This window comes from Orycteropus afer, unplaced genomic scaffold, assembly GCF_000298275.1.
Source record: "Orycteropus afer afer isolate SDZICR_OR568_19922 unplaced genomic scaffold, OryAfe1.0 scaffold00203, whole genome shotgun sequence".
NCBI classification, from domain to species: Eukaryota; Metazoa; Chordata; class Mammalia; order Tubulidentata; family Orycteropodidae; genus Orycteropus; species Orycteropus afer.
The window spans coordinates 2,861,470-2,886,291 of NW_006921790.1; positions in this window are offsets into that span (position 1 = coordinate 2,861,470).

Consider the following 24,822-nt stretch of genomic DNA (forward strand, 5'->3'; position numbering starts at 1 on the left):
ATCTTCTGTGTCTGTGTTAATTGGTTTCCCTTTTCTTTGTTGAAGAGGGTCTGTGCAATCCTTCTGCCTAGTCCGCCATCTTGCCCCGCCTCTCCCGTTTGCTTTCTTGACTGCTGTTTCCAAAGACTTTGATTATGGATCCAAGTAAAAAGAAATCCTCGACAACTTCAATTTTTTTTCTCCATTTATTATAATGTTGCTTATTCGTTCAGTTATCAAGTTTTTTTTTTTTTTCTTTCAGTTATCAAGTTTTTTTTTTTTTTCTTTATGTTGAAGTGTAATCCACACTGAAGGCTGTAGTCATTGATCTTCATTAATAAGCACTTCAAGTCTTCTTTGCTTTCAGCACGCAAGTTTGTGTCATCTGTATATAGTAGGTTGTTAACGAGTCTTCCGCCAATTCTGATGCCACATTATTCTTCATCTACTCCAGCTTCTTGATTTGTGAAGCATACAGATTGAATAGTATGGTGAAAGGCTACAACCCTGATGCACACCTTTCTTGATTTTAAACGATGTAATATACCCTTATTTCATTCAAACAACTGACTTTTTGTCTATACAGAGGTTCTAAACAAGCACAATTAAATAAATGTTCCGGAAATCCCATTCTTCAAAATTTTATTCATAATTAGTATGATCCACATAGTTGAATGCCTTTGCATATCAATAAAACACAAATAAACATCTTTCTGGTATTCTGTGTTTTCAGCCAAGACCCATCTGACATCAGCAATGATACCCCTTGTCCCATGCTCTCCTCTGAGTCTGGCTTGAATTTCTGGCATTTCCTTGTCAATATATTGCTGCAACCAGTTTTGAATTACTTTCAGCAAAATTTTACTTGTGTGTGATATTAATGAGTTATGGATTAACCTTGTTATAGATGTGATCAATTTCAGACTGTGGAAGTTGTTAAAAATCTTCAATTTCTTTACCTTGGCATTAAAGTTTTCTGCATAAATTTGAAGAATATACTTATATTAAGTGGCCTTCCTTGTATGCATGTGGATATTATCCTATCTTTGACAGCGTGTACTTCAGGATAGATCTGAATGGATTACCATTCTTCAATATGCTGTTCCTACTATATGACTGTCCAATTCAAAATGCCAGTATCAGTCCATTTTAGCCCACTAGTGCTTAGGATATCAATCTTCATGTGCTCCATTTAATTTTTTGTTGACTTCCAATTTTTCTAAGCTCATACTTCATACATTCCATGTTCCAATCATTAATGGACCTTTGCAGCTCTTTTGTCTCATTTTTAATTGTGACACATCAGTAAATGAAGGTCCTGAAAGCTTTACTCCATCCACATCATTAAAAGTGACTCTACTTAGAGGATACAGCTCTTCCCCAGCTGTGTTTTGAGTACCTTCCAACCTGAGAGACTCGTCCTCTGGCACTATATCAGACAATGTACTACTGCTATTCATGAGGTTTTCACTGAATAATTTTTGTAGAAATAGATCATAAGGTCATTTTCCCTTGTCTGTGTTACTCTGGACATGCTGCTGAAATGTGTCCACCTTGGATGATTCTGTTGATATTTGAAATATCAGTGGCCTAGTTTCCAGCATCACAACAACATACAGTTACCGTAGTACAACAAACTGTCAGACAAATGGTGGAGGGTTTAATTTATTTACAGTATAACTCACATATTTTATCTCCAGAGTTCACTCAACCATGACTCACCAAAACTGAGATATTGAACATTACCCAAAATAGTTATCTCATGCCTCTTCACTACTCCCAGTTCCTGGCACCCATTAGTCTTTTTTTCTGCTCCTAGTGTTTCACTTTTTTCAGAAGGTTGTATAAAAGGAATCATAGAGGATATTGTATTTGTGTCTTAGATTCTTTCATTCATGTTAGTGCATGAATTAGTAGTTTTTTTCCTTTTCATTCTGAGTCATATGATATTGTATGAATGTACCATAATTTGTCTATTCAGCAGTGATGAACACTTGAGTTGTTTCCAGTTTTTGGTTATTGTGTGTAATGCTGCAATAATCATTCATGTATAAGTCTTTGTTTTAGCATATCTTTGCATTTTGGAGCTAAATTCATAAGTGTAACATTACTAGTAATTCTATGTTTAACTTTGTAAGCAACAGCCAAATTGTTTTTGAGAGTGAGAATTATTTTGACATTTGTACTAACAATGAATGAAGGTTGAAATTTTCCACATTTCTGTCAGCACTTTGTGTTGTCAGGGTTTTGTTTCATCTTTAGTTGTAGTCTCTGATAGGTGTTAAGTGTTCTTTATTCTTTGTTTAATTTGTTATTCTCTAATGACTAATTTATGTTCTGTACTTTTTATATATTTGACATCAATATCTCTTCTTTGGTCAAGTGTGTGTTCAAATCTTTTATCAATTTTTATGAACTGTTTGTGCTATTATTGACAAAGAAAAAAAAAAAAAAAGCCTGCTAGGATTTTTAATAGGATTTACATGAATCTATAGATGCATTTGGAGAGGATAGACTTCTTAACAATATGTTTCTTGAATCATATTGAAGATATGAATGATATTTACATATCTACACATCATTTGGGGGAGAATTGCCTTCCATCAATGAATATGGTGTATTTTTTCTTATTATTTTAGTTCTCTTTATTTGATCTATACTTTATAATTTTCAGTACATGACTCTTTCAAATATTTTCTTTATCTATAAATATGTCTTGTTTCTTAAACTACAATCACATTTATGCAATTTTAATTTCAAGTTATATACATACATACAAATATATACAAATACATGTATATATACATATATACAAATATATGTTTTATATTGACCTTATATCCAGTGACCTTGCTAAACTCATATATTAATTCCAGTAGCATTTTTATAAACTTTGTAGTATTTTCTGTCAAGATGATCATGTAGTCTGCAAATAAAGGCAGTTTTCTTTATTATTTCAAGTCATATATCTATTACTTATTTTTCTTGCCTTAATAGAGTAGCTAAAACCTCAATATTCAATAGAAGTTGAAAGGACAAACATAGCCTTTTTCTTAATCTATGATGTTAGCTGTTGACTTTTAGTAATCACATTGAGAATACTCTTGTCTATTCCTAGGGTGCTGATAGTTCGTTGGTGTTGGTGGTGGTGGTGGTGCTGGTGTTTTTCTTTTCTTTTTCTTTTTTTTTTTAAATCATGAATGGACATTTAATTTTGTCACAGGACTTTTCTGCATCTTTTGAGATTATAGTATGATTTTTCTGTTTTTAGTGTTTTGTTAGGGTGAATTATCATAATTTGTGCCTTATTTATTGATAGAAATTATACAATTCTAGGTTGAGAGATTTTGTTTTATTTTGTTTTCATGTTTTAAAAATGTCACTTCATTGCTCTTTCTGGATGATGAATTTTTGAAGAATGTGCTTGTGTATTTCTTATACTTGTTTCTCTGTATGGAATATTTCCTTTTTCTCTAGCTGCCTTCAAGTTTTGTTTGTTTTTTGTTTGTTTTGTCTTAAGCTTTTCCTGTTTGACAATATGTCTAGGAGCATGTGTGTATGTATGAGTATGCATATGTGTATGTGTATATATGCATATTTTATATGTCCTTCTTTGGATGATTTTTACATTCTTAGTTTTGTTGCTTGACATTTAATTTTAAATAAATTACATTTGAAATTGATCCTTGATTTAGCTATTGGAAAGATTTAGAAATGTTTGGGTATGTGAATCTACTGCTTCAGCTGTCATTTCATGAAACCTAAATACTTACTACACATTTCTAGTGAAAATCTAGCATGGAAGTTCCAATGTCCTATAATATAAAATACACACTGGATTTTTGAGATTGAATACCAAAAAAGAACATAAAATATTTCATTAATACTTTTTTATATTGACTACATGTTCAAATGATATTTTAAATATTTAGTTTTAAAATATACTGTATAAAAACTAATTTTACCTATATCTTTTTGTTTTATTGACATAGCTACTAGAAACTCTAAGATTACATGCATTGTTCACCTTTTATTTCTATTGTAGATAGTGGACTTATGGCTTTCTTTCCTTTGTAATTATGAGGGGTTTTCCTTGTAGTTAGAAAGTGAATGATTTTCTCCTATGGCTTTCTACATCATACATAGAAAGGAACGCCTCAGAGTGACTCTTTTTAATAAAATTCACTCATATCATGGTGCGCCCCTATTCATAATTCTCCATTGACTCCCATTTTACTCAAAGTCCTTATAATGCCAACAAAGACCTATCATTTACTCTCCTTCCCATATTACTCTCCACAAGAGCCAAACGGCTGTATTGACTTTCCTGAGACCTGCTAGGCACATACTTAGCTCATGGCATTTGTACTGGCCCTTGTCATTGTCCAGAATTGCCTTCCTCCAGATATTTCCTCTCAGGGTTTAAATCCCCTACCATTCTAAACCCATTGCTATCAGTTGATTATGGCTCAGTGACCTTAAAGATCTGAGTAGAACAGCCTGGTAGGGTTTTGTTTTGGTTACCTCATGCCCTTCTAACAGAAATACCACGGCTGAGATGGCTTCCACAAACATTTGTAAGAGGTTATTCTCTTACAAATCCGTGTTCAAAGTGCCAGGCTCTTGGGGCTGGGTGAAAGCCCCTCAACCTGGGCTTCAGCTCTGCCTCTTGCTCCTGGCCCACTGAAGCTGGAGGCTTTCTTCACTCAGGCAGCTGCTGGCTGCTGAGGCTGACAAACCTAAGGTTGACAAGTAACAAGGCACAGTCCCAATATCACTAAACCACATGGCAGACAAGTTATTCAAGTCAATTAAGAGTCCCAACATTGGTAGACAACATGGCAGGCTGCTGAACAATGATTTGGCTACATGCAGGGTCCTAGCATGCCATAAGCTAAGTAGATAATTCCCAAACCTTCTTCTTATAAACAGGAAGCAGACCACATTCCTAAACCAGCTACTCAGCTCTTCACAGCAGATTCCACCATGGAGTTGGTTGCTAGTCTCATCATGGGGAATATCTACCACCGGCTGCCCAGCCACTCAAAACCAGGCCCAGCCAAGATTTCCAAGGATGTAAATCTTTATGGAAGCAGACTGCCTCATCTTTCTCCCATAGAGTGGATTGTAGGTTGAAACCACTGACCTTTTGGTTGGCAGCAGAATCTGTTAAGCAGTATGTGACCAGAGCTCCTATCCATACCACTCTGTTATTGTTATTGTTATGTGCTGTCGAGTCGGAACTGACTCATAGAGACCCCTCCTTGGGTTTCTGAGGCAGTATCACTATGGAAGTAGATTGCCCCATCTTCTTTCCGAGTAGTTGCTGGTGGGTTTGAACCTCCTGCCTTCTGGTTAGCAGTCAAGTACCTTAGGCACTATGCTACCAGAGCTCCCCCATACCACTCTAGTTCCCCTAAACCCAGACCTTCTTACTCTGCTTTATTTTTTCCCATAGTGCATTTTATATTCTAACATATTATATACTTCACTTCTTCATTATTTTTATTTTTTATATACTACTTCTCAGAGTTCTGGTGGGACAGTGGTTAAAGCATTCAGCTGCTAACTGAAAGGTTGCTGATTGGAACCCACCAGTCCCTCTGAGGGAAAAAAGATGAAGACATCTGCTTCATAAAGATTGACAACCTTGGAACCCTATGTAGCAATCTTATTCTGCTATAGGGCTACTATGAGTCAGGAATTGACTCAATCACAGTGGGATGGGATGATATCCTACTTCTAGAATAGGTATCAACAAACTTTTCTGTAAAGGTCTTCCTTGCTTCCTCCTGCCCTTTCTTCTTCCATCCCCCCCTCCCCTCTTTCCTTCCTTCTCTCCCTCTATTCTTCTCTCCTCTCCTTCTCTCCGTCTCACTGTTCCTTCTTCCCTTCCCCACATCCCTCTTTCTCTTCCTTCTTTCCCTTCCCTCCTTCCCTCTCTCTTTCTCATCCCTCCCTCCTCATCTCACTTTTTTCTCTTTCCTTTTATTTCTTTCTTTCCAACACTTTAAAAATGTAAGAAAAGAAAGAATTCTTAGCTTCCAGGCCATACAAAATAGGAAGCAGGTAGGAATCATCTGTCTGTCTATAGTTTTCCATCCTTTGCTTTAGAACACAAGTTGCACATGGGATTTATATTTCTCCTACACTGGATATGAATTATTTTTATAATCAGAAAAAAAAAAAACACATATTAAAAAAAAATTCCTTGTATTTTTTGTGGCTTTATATTATGAGGTCTAGTCTCATTTAGTTTCTCATCATTTTCTAATGATGAGAAAACGTTTATCTGACATTTCTATGGAAAAACTTTGAATTTTTAAGAGGAATTCCCACCTTTTCTCCTCTTAATCTAATTTAACAATTGAAATTTCATTTGAAAAGGTGTTTGAAACAATCTTCAAATCTAGCCTTTCAGCATGTCTGCTTACAGAAGAGTAGTCATTATTTTCTTATTTGATGATTAAAATCAATGTATTTGGAAGTACAGACAGCACAGCAGCATAACTGAAAATGCAAATTTAGATTCTGAAACTCTTAACTTCATTTTGCCAAGTCTTAGGAGGTTCATCCCTCATCAATTTTATTATGATTTAAGAATCATAGAACAATTCTGGCTATCCTTTCCAAAAAATATAATTCCCAAATGCCTGCTGTCTTTCCTTGTCATTAATTTTCCACATTAAAGATGTAGATACTGTAATTGTTTTCTGCTTAACACAGTCATCAACTGAGCCAAATATTGAAAGTGGCTACTGTTATCAATCTGCCTGTCTAGTTATGGGCATGAGTCTCATCATTTTTTCAAGTATAAGCAATGCATATCTGGTTACAAGGCACAGATGAAAAATTTAGAAGAAAGTTGAGAACATGCTTATTAATAACTTACTTCTCTCTCTCTCCTATATCAATGTTTTAGAGAATATCCAAGTTGAACTTTCACTCCTTCTTAGGGCAGAATTCCCAAAATTACAAAAGCAGTGTTGAGAAGTAATTGAATATACTTAGATTTAGGTCTTAATTACCTTTTTGATTAGAGGTTTATCTTTAGCATGGTATTTTCATAATGTAGCAAGACCAATTATTTTGTGTGATCTCCCACTGTGTTAAGGAAATGCAGACTGTAATTTTGAGATAAGTAAGTTCAATGGGAATAATGGTCTAAAAGTGTATCAGTTATGTCAAGCTCTTAGTTATATTTTACCGGTATTTAAGCATTTGCTCATCTTTTACTTCTGCATCCTTTGGTAGTAAAAGCTAGTCATGTGTTTTGGGACTATAAGGAAGGGTTTAGCTTAGAATTATGGAAAAAAGTGTTTGAAAAACTTTTTTGTCATCAACTTAAGTAATATCACTGAATTGTACATGTAAAATGTTGAAATGGCAAAAGTTATATATATATATATATAACTTTTTTGTTTGTATATATACATAACAATTAAAAAAATTAAGGATACCCACATCAATTTCTTAAAAAAAAAATTCTTTTTCTTGGCAAAAAAAAGACTTAAAGTAATAAAAGCATGTATTTTTACCTAAATACTTATAATATTAAGGTGAAAGTAGAATGGATACAGAAGACACTCCTTGGCAGGTGAGGATAAAATGATCAAAAAAATGAGGTAAACAAACTTTAAAATCAAAATTGTATAATGCAGTACTTCACACTTACTACATACCATTTTAAATTCTGTTGATGTTGTTGTTGTTGTTATGTGCCGTCGAGTCAGCCCTGACTCATAGCGACCCCTCCTTGGGTTTCCGTGGCAGTATCACTACGGAAGTAGGATTGCCCAACCTTCCTTCCGAGGAGTGGCTGGTGGGTTTGAACCGCCAGCCTTCTGGTTAGCAGTCAAGTGCCTTAGCCACTATGCTACCAAACATTGAGTGCCCAAAGTGGTTGAGGAGTTAACCTGGATGATGCAAAAAATAAACAACACTCAGCTGCCAACCAGATTTGTGGCTTAAGTCCACCCAGAGACACTTTGGAAGAAAGGCCTGTTGATCTACTTCTGAAAAATCAACCACTGAAAATCTAAGAGCCCAGTTCTACTCTGACACACAGAATCAGCATGAGTCAGAATTGACTGGACTGCAACTGGTGAAACTGTGGTGGAGGAACTGTGTCAGATACTGGGAAGACAACAATAATTGAGGTGTGTTCCATGATTCAGTAAGTTTATGATATTGCCTAGGTCACCTCTTGCCAGACCAAAAAATTTATACAATGGACAGAATGCATGGGAAGTATAATATTTCAGATGTAATTAGAAAAATGTCACTTTGGGAACTCTGGTGGCATAGTGCCTAAAGCATTTGACTGCTAACCAGAAGGCTGGCAGTTCAAACCCACCAATCACCCCTCAGAAGGAAGATTGGGCAATCTACTTCCGTAGAGATACCACCTGGGAAATAGAGGGGTCACTTTAGACTGATGAAAATTCTAAACACACTGCTTAATTGATCAGACTGGTGAACTTCAAATTGTATTCTTCTCTCTCCCATGGCAGTGCATTATCCTTTGCAACACAGCACCCAATAGCAGAAGTGTTACAAATAATTACAATTTGTGTATCTAGTTTCTGTAGTATAGCTCATTAGTTAAATATACAGGCTTTGGAATCAAATACAGACTTGGCATATTATCTGGCTCTGTGACTCTGAAGAAGTACTGAAGCTCCAAGCTACCATTTCCTCGTCTATTAAATGGGGATAATAAGACTTAGCTCATGAGGTGGTTTGTTTAACCCCTGAGGTCATGTATATGCCTTAAAATAGTACCTGACATAAGTAGTACCTATAGGCAGGGTCTCAATGAATGGACATGTTCTTTTAATCTGCACATTCACTAGTTTCTGGGGGAATTATTGAAATGCTTTTGATTCTCTCAAAACATTCATGATTCTTATAAATACTGCATTTAATGAATGGGTTATTTATTGAATAATCATACATACATACATACATAAAGAGGACTAGTGCCTAAGGCATTTCATTGCTAACCAGAAGGCTGGTGGTTCAAACTCACCAGCCACTACTTGGAAGGAAGATTGGGCAATCTAGTTAAGAGATACTGCCTTGGAAACCCAAAGAGGGATCACTATGAGTCGAATCAACTCAACAACACTGAATCTGAGTATTTTTTTTTAACACATATACATAATTATACATACATACACACATAATTCATACATGGTTTCCTTGAGGATCTGATTCTTGCTTCTTTTAGAGTGATTTTGGAAATTTTTAATGTCACTATGTGTGTTCAGGTTTAGTTTATAAATATGGTTGATATATATATATATATATATATATTTGCATTTGTGTGTGTGTGTGTATACACACATATATAAACTTTAGATAAAAATTCATTGTTGTACATATCTGCTAATGAACTTTTTTTATCTGAAATAGATCATATGTCCTTTGATGACATTTACCCTGTTTTCATTATTTATAAGGGGATGTTGCAGCAGAAGGGCTTCCAATAGAAAGGTAAAAAAAAATGGTACCAAGTTCTAGAAATATAAGGTACTGAATAAGGTGCTCTGGTGGCACAGTGCCTAAAGTATTGGACTGTTAAACAGAAGGTTAGCAGTTCAAACCTACCAGCCACTCCACAGAAGGAAGATGGTTGAAACAACATCTCCCATGAGCTCACACATCTCCTATATGTTTTACCTGCCTGATGGCATGCTGACCACTGTAATTTATAATTGGTTTTGGAGAGATACTTCACACCAACAAAGTACAGAAATCATTGAGATGAAGAAAAATTTCCTGTTTTTGCCTGTATTATTTGTACCTAATGGAGTGCCAGCACGTAGTAAGTGTTAAATAATTTTTATTACTTAAACATGTATTAGTTTGATCCAAAGGGCTATACAATATGATAATTAATTCTTCCTATGAATGTCATAAATATGGGAAAACAAGATCTAGGAGAGAAATAAGCTTTCCTCAATGTTATTCTTCAGTGCTTTTCAAAGATATGCCAAGGAATGTGTGCATATACTATGGCAATCTGTAACATGATGGGAAAACATTGAGATGTTGTAATTAATTTCATCTTAGGTTCTAATATGTTTATATTAATCACTTCCACTTAGTAAACATATTGCTTACATTACATTTTTAGAGGAATATACCATAGAAATATTAGGTGTTCAGAACATTTAGCTATTAATTTGTTTATTCACTGTACCAATTATTGAATACTTACTCAGTATCTGACCTTGAAGAAGAAAATGTATTTAAGCTGAATGATTTTTAAATATGAACTTGAAAAATCATTGCATAGGGAACCTAAAAACTGAACTTTCTTGTTTAGTGATATTAAAAATATGACAGAAAAGTGAAGTCATGGTGAACTTTGAATTTTTGAAATATTTTGAAATATGATTTTTTTCATACCTTTGCATAATTTACCTCATTCTCAATTAGAATCTTTAGAATTCTAGTTCATCACAAATGCATACCCTCAGAGCATATATATTGCATTTAGCATAAAGGGAGATGATTTTAAGTTAAATGCATTTCCTTGTAAATTAATAAATATGTAAATCAAATACAGCCAAGTTTACTCTAAAATCTGAAAGGATAAATGGAAATAAAACCAATTAAATATGCTTATTTTACTAGTAAATTTGTTCTTAATTCACTATTCTTACCATATTGCTACACTTAGAATTATCTTCTAGGTCTGAAAATAATTTTGCTTTGGCTCATTTCACATTCTTGTTCCTGATTTCTAATGCAATCACCAACATACTTTACTAGGAAATGTTGATCCAATTTTGTGGATATAAAATCTGCTGGATTTTGTGACTATAATACGCCCTATTTTGATCTTGAATCAACTGAGCTAACTCTTCAATTGAATGCCTCCACCACAAAAGAGAAGCTGTCCCAAGATTATTTTCATCAACGAATTTAGAATCCCTATGAGAGAGGGATATAGGAGCTCTGGTAGCATAGTGGCTAAAGCACTTGACTGCTAACCAGAATGGTTGTTCAAACCCACCAGCCACTCCTCGGAAGGAAGGTTGTGCAATCCTACTTCCGTAGTGATACTGCCTCGGAAACCCAAGGAGGGGTCGCTATGAGTCGGGCCGACTCGACGGCACATAACAACAGCAACAACAAATGAGAGAGGGATTAGTCCTCTCCTTGAGGACCAAGGTGATTCTGACACAAGCCATGGTATTTTCAGTCACCTCATATGCATGTGAGCTGGACAATTAGTAAGGAAGACTGAAGAAAAGTTGATGCTTTTGAGTTGTGGTGCTGGCAAAGAATGCTGAGAGTACCATAGACTGCTAAAAGATCTAACAAATCTGTCCTGGAGGAAGTGCAGTCGGAATGCTCCTTGGAGGTGAGAATGCCAAGACTTCATCTCATCTACTTTGATCATGTTATTAAAAGGGACCATTCATTCCCTGGAGAAGGATGTCCTGCTTGGTAAGGTGGACGGTCAACAAAGGAGGGGAAAGCCCTGAAGGAGATGGATTGACACAGTGGGTGCAGCGATGGGCTCAAGTATAGCAAGGATCTTGGAGCTGGCGCAGGACTAGGCAGTGTTTTGTTCTGCTGTGCATACGGTTGCTGTGAGTCGGCAATGATTCCACAGTACCTAACAACAACAATGACGGGAGAGAATCAATGATGATGATCAATTTTCCTAGTTAATTGAAAAATGATTTCTATAACATCCCTAAGAAAATCAGCCACTTCTTGACTACGTCCTGACATATAATATTCAGTATTTTGTAAGTATCTTGTTTTCCTTTGAACTATTTTCAGCCATCAGGCAGTTATAGCGATGTTATGACCATCTGGCTACTGAGTGGTATAATGAACAGCTTATATAGAGTTGGTTTCTCACCTTAAAAATTATTAAGAGCAACAAAGACTATGCTCAACACAGCATACATGTAGGAATTTAGTCCTTGGAATTAACTTCTTGCTGTATTATGCCAGTTTATTTCAGAAATGAGATGACTGCCAATGGGAGAAAGACATTTTCATAGAAATTTCTTGAAAAAGATCTACTCCCCAAAGCAAATATTTTTCATCTTACTCCATCCAATCCTCCTCTCTCTTCAAATACATATATTCCTACCATAACACTGAATGAGATCTAAATGTTTTTAATTATTTCAGTATATTTCCTCTTTTCATATAATTAAAATATTGTTGGGTCCGACTCAACAGCACATAACAACAACAAAATATTGCAGCAATGTTCCTATTAGCCATATGTAAAGAAATAAATAGTGCTTGTAACTTACTAAAATTAAAAGCTTTAGCTTTTTTTCCCCACTTTTATTGTGGTGAAAGCATACACAAGACATTGACCAACATAACAACTTCCACATTTACAGCTTGGGGACACTGATTACATTTTTCATGTTGGGCCACCATTATTGCTATCCTTTTCCAAAATATTCCATCACCTATTAGCATAATTAGGAGCTCTGGTAGCATAGTGCCTAAGTCACTTGACTGCTAACCAGAAAGCTGGCGGTTCAAACCCACCAGCCACTCCTCGGAAGGAAGGTTGGGCAATCCTACTTCCGTAGTGATACTGCCTTGAAAACCCAAGGAGGGGTCGCTATGAGTCGGGGCCGACTCGATGGCAAATAACAACAACAACAACATTAGCATAACTAAAGTTTTCCTCCTCTCCCCTCTCATCCCTGGTAACCAAGAAAGAAAGCTTCCTTCTATATATAAATCTTCCATTGGCTTTTTGCAATAGTAGACTAACACAATATTTATTCTTCTGTGATTGACTTCTTTCACCCAGCATAGTGTCTTCCAAGTTCATCCACATTATGCAGTGTTTAGTAGATTCTACATTATTCTTGAGGGTTGCATAGTATTCCATTGTGTGTATGTACTACAGCTTGTTTATCTGTTCTTCAGTTGATGGGCATTTAAGTTATTTCCATCTCTTTGGTATCGTGAATAGTGCTGTGATTAACACGGTGTGCATAAATTCTTTTGTGTCCTGCCTCCACTTGTCTAGGGTATATATCTAGTAATGAGATTGCTGGATCAAATGGTATTTCTGTTTTCCACTTTTTAAGGAATGGCCGTACTGATTTCCACAGCAGTTGTATCATTTGAGAGTCCCACCAGAAGTGTATAAGAATGTCAGTTTCTCCACATTCTCACCAGCATTTGTTACTTTCTGTCTTTTTGAAGTTTCTATTAATGCTAGGGTGAGATTGTATCAGAGTTGTTTTGATTTGCATCTCTCTAATGGCTAATGATCGTGAACATTTCTTCATGTCTTTGTTGGCCACCTAAATATCTTCTTTGGTGAAGTGTTTGCTAATGTCTTCTGCCGATTTTTTTTTCTTTAATTAGATTGTGTTTTTCATGTTGAAGTGTTGGAGTTTTCTGTAAATTTTAGAGATAAGTCCTTTGCCCAATATGTCATTGCCCAATATTTTTTTCCCATTCTGTAAGTTCTCCCTTTATTCCTTTGGAGAAGTCTTTTAATGCACATAATAATTTAATTTTCAGAAAGTCCCAATCATCTAGTTTATCTTCTGATGCTTGTGCATCTTGAATTATGCTTGAAAGCCTACTTATGCCATAAATTAAGGCACCTAGGTTTGCCTCTATTTTTTCTTTGAAGAACTTTATAGTTTTAGGTTTCACATTGAAGTCTTTAATCCATCCAAAGTTCATTTTTTAGTACAGTGTAAGGTATGGATCTTGTTTTATTTTTCTGCAAATGAATATCCAGTTTTGCCAGCACCATTTGTGAAAGGCACTATCTCTTCCTTATCGAATGGGTTTTGCCCTTTTGTCAAAGATAAGCTGACCATATGTTGATGGATCTATTTTTGGGTTCTTAATTCTGTTACGCTGCTCTATGTGTCTGTCATTGTACCAATACCAGACTGTTTTGGCAACTGTGGCTGTAGAGTAGGTTTTGAGATCTGTGAGACCTCCTACTTTGTTCTTCTTCTTCAGTAGTGCCTTGCTTATCCAATATCTCTTTCTATAAAACTAGTGATTAGTTTTTCCATGTCTTTGAAGAATGTTGATGGAATTTGGATAGGGATTGCATTTAATGTACAAATTGCTTTAGGTAGTACCGACATTTTCACAATGTTCAATCTTCCTATCCATGAGCATGGTATATTCTCCCATTTATGTAGACTCCTATAGTTTTCTGAAGGAGCTCTGGTAGCATAATGCCTAAGGCACTTGACTGCTCACCAGAAGGCTGGCGGTTCAAACCCACCAGCCACTCCTCGGAAGGAAAGTTGGGCAATCCTACTTCCGTAGTGACACTGCCTCGGAAACCCAAGGAGGGGTCGCTGTGAGTCGGGGCCGACTCGATGGCAAACAACAACAACAACAACATAGTTTTCTGAAGTAGTGTTGTGTAGTTTTCTTTGTATAGGTTTTTTTTTTTGTGTTCCTGGTAAGATTTATTCCCAAATAGCTTCATTTTTTGGTAGCTATCTGGTAGCATAGTGACTAAGACACTTGCTTGCTAACCAGACGGCTGGCGGTTCAAACCACCAGCCACTCCTCAGAAGGAAGGTTGGGCAATCCTACTTCTATAGTGATACTGCCTCGGAAACCCAAGGAGGGGTTGCTATGAGTCGGGTATGACTCGATGGCACATAACAACAACAACAACATTATAAATGATATTGATTTCCTTATTTCCTTTTCAGAGACCTCTTTGCTTGTGTGGAGAGATCCAATTGATTTTTGTATGTTAATCTTAGAAGACTAAAGTGTGCTTAAACCAAGCCATGGTATATTCAATCACCTCTTATGCATGTGTGAGCTGGACAATGAAAAAGAGTTGATGCTTTTGAGTTGGGTTTTGGTAAAGAATACAGAGGATACCATGGATTACTAAAAGAACTAACAAATCTGTCCTGGAAGAAGTGCAGCCAGAATGCTCCTTGGAAGATAGAATGACCAGAGTTCATCTCATCTACTTTTCATGATGTCAGCAGTGACCATTCCATGGAGAAGGATATCATGCTTGGTAAAGTGCAGGGTCAATGAAAAAGGGGAAGGCCCTCAACAGGATGAATTGACACAGTGGCTGTAACGATGGGCTCAGGTATAGCAGGGATCATCAGTCTGGCGAAGGACCAGGCAGTGTTTTGTTATGTTGTACATAAGGTCACCATGAGTAGGAGATGACTCGATGGCACCTGACAAGAACAACAATAAAAATCTGGATTCTTTTGGAAAGTAAGAACGCATATTTGATGATCAATTTTTTTTTTTTAAATTCCACTTAAAAATTCTAAGTCCTCAGGAGGAAATATTGATAAAATATACAATATTTTCTTTTAATTATTTTTAAATACATCATTACTTATATATTATAATAATAAGCTAGATTTTTTGTCTTTATCATTTTTATTACAGTTCACACTTTCCTTCTTGATGGAGCTCATCCTTTAATAATTCTCTCAAAGAAGATCTGGATTATTGAAATATCTTTATTATTTGCCCACCAATTTTAATAATTTTTAGATATAGAACAATGACTACAAATCCCTTCTCCTCACATTCAACAGTACCTTTTATATATTTGATTAAATTATTCAAAATAATTATCTTAAAATATTATTTATCTTAATTTTTTAAATTTTTGTTGTGATTTTGGTGAAAATTTACAGAGATAATTTGCTTTCCACACAGCAGCTCACTTACACTTTGTCTCATGACATTGACTACAATTTTCCACAATGCAACAGCTCCTCTCTCACTTCCTCCCCATAGTTACCTCTTCCCTGTATCCTTCCTTCCCATGGACTCCTGCTCTACAAGCTGTCTCCCTGTGCATACACAGCCTTTCTATTCTCCCCCAATTGAGCTCTCCAAGTAGCATATCTACCTAATGTAAAATGTTCTGCTCATATGCCTGTCTTTTGTGTGGCTGGAAGCCACAGGAATGAGTTCAATTCCACACCTGAGGGGCAGCTAGGGGCCAGAGTCTCAGTGGTTCCATCAGGGTCTATCAGACTAGCAAACCTCGTCCCTTATCTATTTTTAATGATTTTGAGTTTTGTTCCACATTGTGCTCCCACTCTATCCAGGATCTCTTGCAGAGATTACCCCTCTGAGTTGTTGATGGTAGTAGCTGGGCATCATCTAGTTTTGTGGTCTCATAATTATATAGGCTGAGGATTGCTTGGTGTACCAGTTGTTTGGACTAATTGTTCCCATGCATCTTTGGTTTTCTTCATTCTCCTTTATTCTGGACAAGGAGAGCCCCATTGTTGCATTTAGGTGGCTGCTGGCAAGTTTTTATGATCCTAATCGCTACTCACCAAAGTAGGATGTGGAACAATGTTTTGCATAATAGGTTAGGTCAATTAAGCTTAATGTCCCCTGTGACTATGGTCCCGAGCACACAGGTGCAACTACTCACTCCCTTTGGGTAGCTGGCTGTGGCCAAGAAGTGATTACAACTTTGTGACTTGTCAGCCCTACAAGATACCTGTGAATTCTTACAAAACATACAAATACACTTGTAGAAATATTGTCTGCCAACCCTATACATGTTCTTGAGCACACTCCCCCCTGCATAGTCATACATAATAGTTCAGCTTGTCCACCCATCTGTCCACCCTAGATAAATGTTTGCCTTCACTGACAATGCAGTATTGTATGTGCAAAAGGGGTTATCTTTGCTGTCTGTACCTCCCATGCACTTTCTATGTCTTTCTCTTCCTCAATGTCACCATGTTGATCACTCATATTTGGTACATTGCCCTTTTCACCCAAATCAATACTTGTTTCTACCTATTTAACAGTGTTCCCTCCCCTCTCCTCACACCTCTGCTAACCAACAAATAAAATTTCCTTCCATGTATAAACCTTTCCTTGACTTTTTACAATAATGGACTAATACAATGTTTGTCCATATTATGTGGTGTTTTGTTGATTCTACATTATTCTTTAAGGTTACATAGTATTCCATTTTCTGTATGTACCATAGTTTGGTAATCCATTCTGCTGATGGGCACTTAGGTTGTTTCTATCTTTTTGCTATTGTAAACAGTGCTGTGATGAGCATGGGTGTGCATATATATCTGTTCTTGTCCTGGCTCTCACTTCTTTAGGATATATACCTAGTAATGGAATGTCTGGGTCAAATGGTATTTCTAATTCCAACTTTTTAAGGAGCACCATACAGCTTTCCACAGTGGTTGTATTATTTGACAGTCTCACTAGCAGTGCATAAGAGTTCCAATCTCTCCACTTTCTTGCCAGCATTTGTTATTTTCTGTCTTGTTGAACTTTGCTACTAGAGCTGGAGCGATATAGTATTTAATTGTTGTTTTGATTTACATCTCTCTAATGGCTAATGATAGTGAGCATTTCTTCATATATTTGTTGGCCATCTGAATATGCTCTTTGGTGAAGTGTTTATCTGTGTCTTCTGCCCATTTTTTAATTGGATTATTTCTTTTTGTTGTTGAGTTGTTGGAGTTATCTCAAAATTCTAGACATAAGTCCCTTGTCAGATAAGTCATTGCCAGATATTTTTTCCCAATCTGTAGGTTCTCTTGACTCTTTTGAAGTCTTTGGAAGGACATAAAATTTAATTTTCAGAAGGTCCCATTCATCTAGTTGATCTTCTGTTTGTGCATCTTGGGTTATGCTTGATTGTTTATTTATGCCATATATTAGGGTCCCAAACTTTGCCCCTATTTTTTTCCTTGAGGAACTTTATAGTTTTAGGTTTCACATTTAAGTCTATGATCGGTGTGGAGTTAGTTTTTGTGTATGGTGTGAGGTACAGATCTTGTTTCATTTTTCTGCAAATGCATATCCAGTTTTGCCAGCACTATTTATTAAACAAGCATTCTTTTCCCTGTTTAATGGAATCCAGCTCTTTGTCAAAGATCAGCTGACCATAAGTCAATGGATCTGTTTCTGGGTTCTCAATTCGATTCCATTGGTATGTGTGTCTGTCATTATACCAATACCAGGCAGTTTTGACTAATGTGGCTGTATGGTAGGTTTTGAGATCCAGCAGTGTGGGACCCCCTATTTTGTTCTTCTTCTTCAATAGTGCTTTGCTTATCTGAGGTCTCTTTCTTTTCCATATAAAGTTAGTGATTGGTTTTTCCATATCCCTAAAAAATGTTGATGAGATCTGGATTGGGATTGCATTGAATGCATAGACTGCTTTGGATAGAACTGACATTTTCACAATGTTCAATCTTCCTATCCATGAGCATGGGATGTTCTTCCATTTATGTAGATCTCTTATGGCTTCTTGAAGTAGTTTTTTATAGTTTTCTTTGTAGAGATCTTTTGTGTCCCTGGTAAGATTTATTCCCAAGTATTTTATTTTTCTGTTAGCTATTCTAAATGATATTGTTTTCCTTACTTCCTTTTCAGCAATCTCTTTTCTGGTGTAAAGGAATCCAACAGTAGATTTTTGACTGAGTCCCCCTTCTATTCCTATTTTTCTGAGAGTTTTGATCAGGAATTGGTGGTGGATTTTATCAAATGTCTCTTTTGCATTGATTGATATAATCATGTGGTTCCTTTCCTTTGTTTTATTTATGTGGTGGATGGCATAATGTTTTTCTAATGTTGAACCATCCTTGCATACCTGATATGAGCCCCACTTGGTCATAATTATTTATTTATTTGATATGTTGTTGGAGATTATTGACGGATTTTGTTAATGATTTTTCATCTATATTCATGAGGATATTGGTCTGTCATTTTCCTTTTTAGTGATGTCTTTGCCTAGTTTTGGTATCAAGGTTAAGCTTACTTCATAAAATGAATTTGGGAGGATTCCATCCTTTTCTATGTTTGGAATAGTTTGAGTAGGATTGGTGTCAATTCTTCTCTGACTGTTTGGTAGAATTCTCTTATGAAACCATCTGGGCCAGGACTCTTTTTTGTTGGTAATTTTTTTTTATGACCTGTTCAATTTCTTCTTTTGTTCTGGGTCTGTTTGCCTTTTCCACCTCAGTCAGTGTTATTTAAGGTAAGTAGTATGTTTCTAGAAATCTCTCTGTTTTTTCCAGTTTTTCAAATTTGTTGGGAGTATAGTTCTTCATAGTATCCTGATATTATCCTTTTTATTTCAGTTGGTTCTGTTTTGATGTCATTCGTTTTTTTTTTTCTTAGTCATGTTCTTGTATTCTCTCCCTCTTTGCCTTTGTTAAATTTGTGAGTGGTTTGTCAATTTTATTAATTTTGTCAAAAACCAACTTCTAGTCTTCATGATTTTTTTCTATTGTCTCTCTAGTTTCTGTTTCATTGATTTTTGCTTGAATCCTTATTATTTCCTTTCTTCTGGTGACTGTAGGATTTTTTTTTTTTTTTTTTTTTTGCTGTTCTTTTTCTAATTGTTGGAGATGTTGATTTAAAGAGTAAATTTTGGCTCTTTCTTTGTTTTTGATGTGTACATTTATTGCTATAAATTGGCCTGTGAACACTGCTTTTGCTGTGTCCCAAAGATTTTGGTATCTTGTGTTTTCATTCTTGTTTGATTCAAGGAATTTTTTAATTTCATATTTTATTTCTTCTATTACCCAGTCATTCTTAAGGAGGGTCTTGTTTAGCTTCCATGTGTTTGATCTCTTTCTGTCAATCTTCTTATTGTCATCCTCATTTGTCAATTGATGTCTCTGGTTCCCTGTTTACAATCTTGTAAGCTTAATTTACTTTGGATACTTCCATAATTGTGTTGGTTTCTGGGTTATATCATCATGTGTTTTAATGGTCAGTTGTTATTTGCTATTATTGGTTCTTTGTTCAAAGGACTCTCTTTAGTATCTTTTATAAAGTTGGTCTGGTTTTAACAAATTCCCTTAGTTTCTGATTATCTACCAATCTCCAAATTTGACCATCATATTTGAGGGACATTTTGTTAGGTATATAATTCTTGGCTAGAAACTTTTGTCTTTCAGGGTTTTATATATATCATCCCTTTGCCTTCTTGCTTGCATGGTTTCTGCTGAGAAATCAGAGCTTATTCCTATTAGTTGTCTTTGTAGGTAAGTTTTCATCTTCCCATGATGCTTACAAGATTATTTCTTTGTCTTTGACTTTGATGAGTTTGATGATGATGATATGTCTTAGTGATTATCTTTTGTGTTCTAACCTGTTTGGGGTTCTTTGGACTTCCTTAATGGATATAGTCTCATCTTTCATCATATCAGGGAAGTTCACTTCCAACAAATCTTGGACAATTTTCTCAATGGTTTTATTTTTCTCTTCCTGTTCTGGAATTCTGATTGTGTGTAGGTTATTCCTTTTGATGTTATCCCACATTAATCTTAGGCTTTTTTCATTTTGTTTTTATATTTGTTTCTGATTTATCACTTTCCAAAAAAGTATTCAGGCATTTGAGTTCAATCTCATTAATTCTTCCTTCCATTGATTCAATTCTACTCCTTTGCCCTTTTAATGTGTTATCTATTTCTGAAAATTTAGTATTAATCTTCTAGATTTCTATCTGTAGATTTTGTATCATTTCTAATTTTTCATTTATTTTGTCATTTTATTCTTGTATTTTCTTCCAAAATTGTTCAAGCTTTTGTCTGTTTTCCTTAATTTTGTCAGTGTTTTCTTTGATCTGCCTGTAAATTCTTTGAAGATACCTAAGTATAATTCTTTTAATTCCATATTAGGGAGTTTCAATGCTACTTTTTTCTCAGGGATGTGTTCTGGGTTTGTATCCTGCTCCCTTGTTTGTACCACTTTACCTTGCTTCTTTGTGTGGATTGTGATAGTCTATTTTCTCTGAGACATTATGACATTGTTGTATTTATATCTTGGTTAACTGTGTGTGAAGAGCAGTTAAGCATGAGTCAGGTTCTTCTTGATGGTCATTTATCATTGGCCAGTTGGTGGAGAAGGAAGTGGTGACTCTCACTCAGTAAGTGGAGCTGCAGGAGGTGGGGGTGTGGTTGCTTCCTATGGGCATGATTGCTTTCTCCCTCTCAGTTAGAGAAAAACAAGGAAAGAAAAGCCATCAAAAAAATAAAAGCAAGTGGACAAAAAACACACCACATAAACACATAGGAACAATCACCAAAAAGAGGAAAAAAAAAACCTGGAATACCTGGGGAGGGGACAATAAGAGAAAAGAGGTAGTATAGGAAAATAATGAAGAAAAAATTGGGAAAAATGAAAAAATAAAAACAAGGAATGGGATTAACCACAAGAAAGGAAAAAAAGTGGTAATCAAGAACAGAGAAGAGTGCAAAAGCTGAAAACTGGAATGTGGAAAGGGAAGAATAAAGAATCATAATTAAAAGGATGAAAAAAAAAAGAATAATAACAATAGTAATAATTTTAAAACAAACAAAAACAAACAAACTGAAAAAAAAAAAAATCAGGGCAGAGCGGGGCAAAACACCCAAGCTCCCTCGGAGCACACAGAGTGGGATGAAATTCTTGCTGGCCTACAAGGTGGGTGGAAGTGAGGGATGGGCACACCTACACTCACCAAGAGGGTGTGGTGTATAAGAGTAACAAGGGGAATATCTCACCTTTCCAGTCCTTTGGGTCAGGAATGTCCTTGAGGTTCCTGGCAAGTGAAGCCTATTCTTAGGTCCCTGGAATCTAAAACAAGGCTATTGCTTTAAATATCAAAAATGGTCTAACTGTAAACATTCAAAATGACTGTGCCCTCCAGACAGCCAAAAGTCCACAGCTCACCTCCTCTCCCTCTTCACTGGTTCCCCTTTTATTCACCAGCTACCAGCTCAGTCCTCTATGCAGCTCCTGGTTAGCAGGGCTGATTTTTGGTTAATTCTTAGGTCCTTACACCATTTGGCAATATTTAAGCTTTCCATGCATCAGGATGGCTGGCAGATTGCAACTCCACGTGTCTCCCTTTTTGGTGTTTTTGTGCAGGTTTTTCTACTAGTTGGAGTTTTCTGTATCCTTCATTTCAAAGCTCAGGGCCCCAGGATTATCTTCTCTATCTGTGTTATTATTTCCCCTTTTCTTTGTTGAAGAGGGTCTGTGTAATTTGTCTGCCTATTTCACCATCTTACCAGAACTTTTACCCTAAAGTTTTATAACTTCCATGTTTGGTATAGACTATCTCCCAGACATTGTTCTTTTATATGAATGAAGAGCTTATTTAAAACAAAAGCATTACCTTGTGGTATTCCTCTTGAAACCTATATTCAGTTTGCAAATGTTGCAATAATTAGTAGTCTTTGAATACTTTTGTTCTACCAATTAACACTTTGCTTAAATATAAACAAATATTTTGTCCAGTTTCTTATAAAGATGCAATACAATTTTAAACAAGAAAAAGTAAGATATTCAACATCTACAGCATTTTCATTATCTTCAGTACAGACATTGAATGAAAAAGTAACATGACTTTAGATAGACGTGATCGTGTTACAGTGATTCAGTAATAAATGACCATTGCTTTCTTTCCCATACTTTTAAATAAAATGCTTTTGATGTATTTTGAGCTCATTTGTAAGTTTAGGTTTATACATAGTAGACTATTTATCTTAAGTTGTTTGAAAATCAGAGTTCAGACCGTGTTTCCCCTTCTCTACATGATTTCAAAATAATTAATAATTTTCTCATAATAGCTATAATTTTTTTAGTGTTACAGAAAGAATTTGAGAAAGATATAAAACATGAACAATCCTAAATCAATTATTTTCCCTCAGATAACTTGGAATTGTAAAAAAAAAAAAAAAAATTTACAAAACTTTTGACCAAAATCAAATACCTGAAATAAACCCAGGTTTATCACCCTGTCAGCAAAATTAGATCAAACTTTTCACAGATGCCTGTCCTTGGACTCCTTATCTGATTAAACAATCCTAAGTAACTAAAGAAGTGTTTTCTCTGAGGTTAAGCCAAGGTGTGGAAGAAATACACTCTAAGGAAGGGGGCTTTAGACACAGATATTAGTGTAGAAGAGCCTTAAGAAATATTTCTTTCAAGATAAGGATATTGAAAGAAAAGTCTCAAGAAGAAACCTTGGGCAGCCAACTTGTTATCTGTGTTTCCCAGGTAACCAAGAAGGTTTCTCTTGAGCAAGCAGTTTCTAGAGAAAGAGCCTTAGCCTTAGTGTCTATAATTATTACCAGCTCCCTCCCCAAGTTATATTTTACATCAACCTGTACATTTTTATAACATATTCAGAAAAATATATATTGGAAGAAATGTTGGTAGCCCACCTAAGTATATCTAAGCCTTTGTATCCTTTGGAAGCCTTTCCCCACTTCTTTAAGCCTCCCTTTTGTAACCTCAATCAAAAACTAACCAATCGATGATGTTATTGCAGTTTTTTTGTTTCCTGTCATATAATCTGTCTCAGCTCAGTACCCACTCTCTGAAATTGCCATGTTTTCATTTATATGAGCTAGTGGTTTCCCATCCACATGAATGCTGAATAAATCCTCTGAATTGTCATTTAAGATCGGAGGGATTTGTTTTCCCCTTATGACAGACTTCAGTTCCCTTTTAATAATTTAGGTTCGACTCTGGATGATCTAAAGAACATTCTTCTTTATAAATGAAAACAGGGAAAGACTGTAGGGATAAATTTGTATTATTCATTTTTTACCAACAACTTATAGACCTGTTTTTTATTTTACAACAAAACTCATGGAATAACTGGATTTTTTTTTTTTTCTTTTAATCCCATTTTACAGGATAAAAGCTTGAGGTTTGGAAGTTAATCAAATTGCTTCAGATAATATAAGTATTAGAACAGACAACAAGGACTCAAATTCAAGTCATCTTGCATTTGTCATAATATTATTTGTATAATTAATAATTATTATTTTTAGGAAAGAATGAATAAACTTTACTTTTTATTCTGCAAAACTTTCTTACATCCATCTTTGCACATCTTTGACCCAAGAAATGCAATAGATTTTTTTCTCTTTTTCTTCTTGCTTTTCAATGTAGCTGAAAAGCTTTACTTTTTTTAATCATACTTTTGTCATTATCAACCCTTTTTGTAAGTATCAACTTTTTCTAAGCTTTAATTTGATATAATACATTAGTCTTCTTGACACCTACTATAGGTTTGCACAATTCTTTTGACACTGCCCTTGATTGTGTAATATTCTCCTCTAACTATTTTGACTTACTCTTTTCAATAAACTCTGAGTTTTCTAGTGATATGGTATATTCAATCTCACTGAGGACCTAAGACTTCTTTTGGATATCATCGCCATTAGAATAACTTCTGATTATCAAGTCATTTGTGAACCTTCTATTCTTCCTGAATCATATTACCTTTTAAATTTTTTTCAGGATAGCTTTGAAGTTAAAAACAAAAATTTTAAAAAAATTAAAATGCTATCTTATCATAGCATTTCTTTTTCTTGATCAATCTATAATAATGGATATAATATAAATTTTTTTTATTACCAAGTTAAAATTATACTGCATATACTCTTTTATGTTTTATTTTTTTATGTTTGAGCCAATAGAATATAACATTAAATGTGACATTTTCTTCAAAGAGTGGTGGAAAACCAAACACGGCATTTCTCAGACTCTTTTGCAGCAGAGTTCTGGATTTAAATTTCACTAGTGTGAAACTGTGATCTAAGATCTAGTGACTGGAAGTGATGTAGAGGTCATGTACTTTTGTTGCTAGAAGAAATGAAGTTTGGAGGCATATGTATTATTACTTTTGGTCAGGATAAACTTCCCATGTCTAGTTACCAGCTTTGTATACTTGAGAGGGCATTGTGGTTGTAGTAGCAGTGTAATCACCAGTTATCTGATATGAATTTGAAATCAATTGCAAATCCAGTAGAGGACAATGGATTTGATTTGGGTTTTGCTTTTGAATCTCAGGGA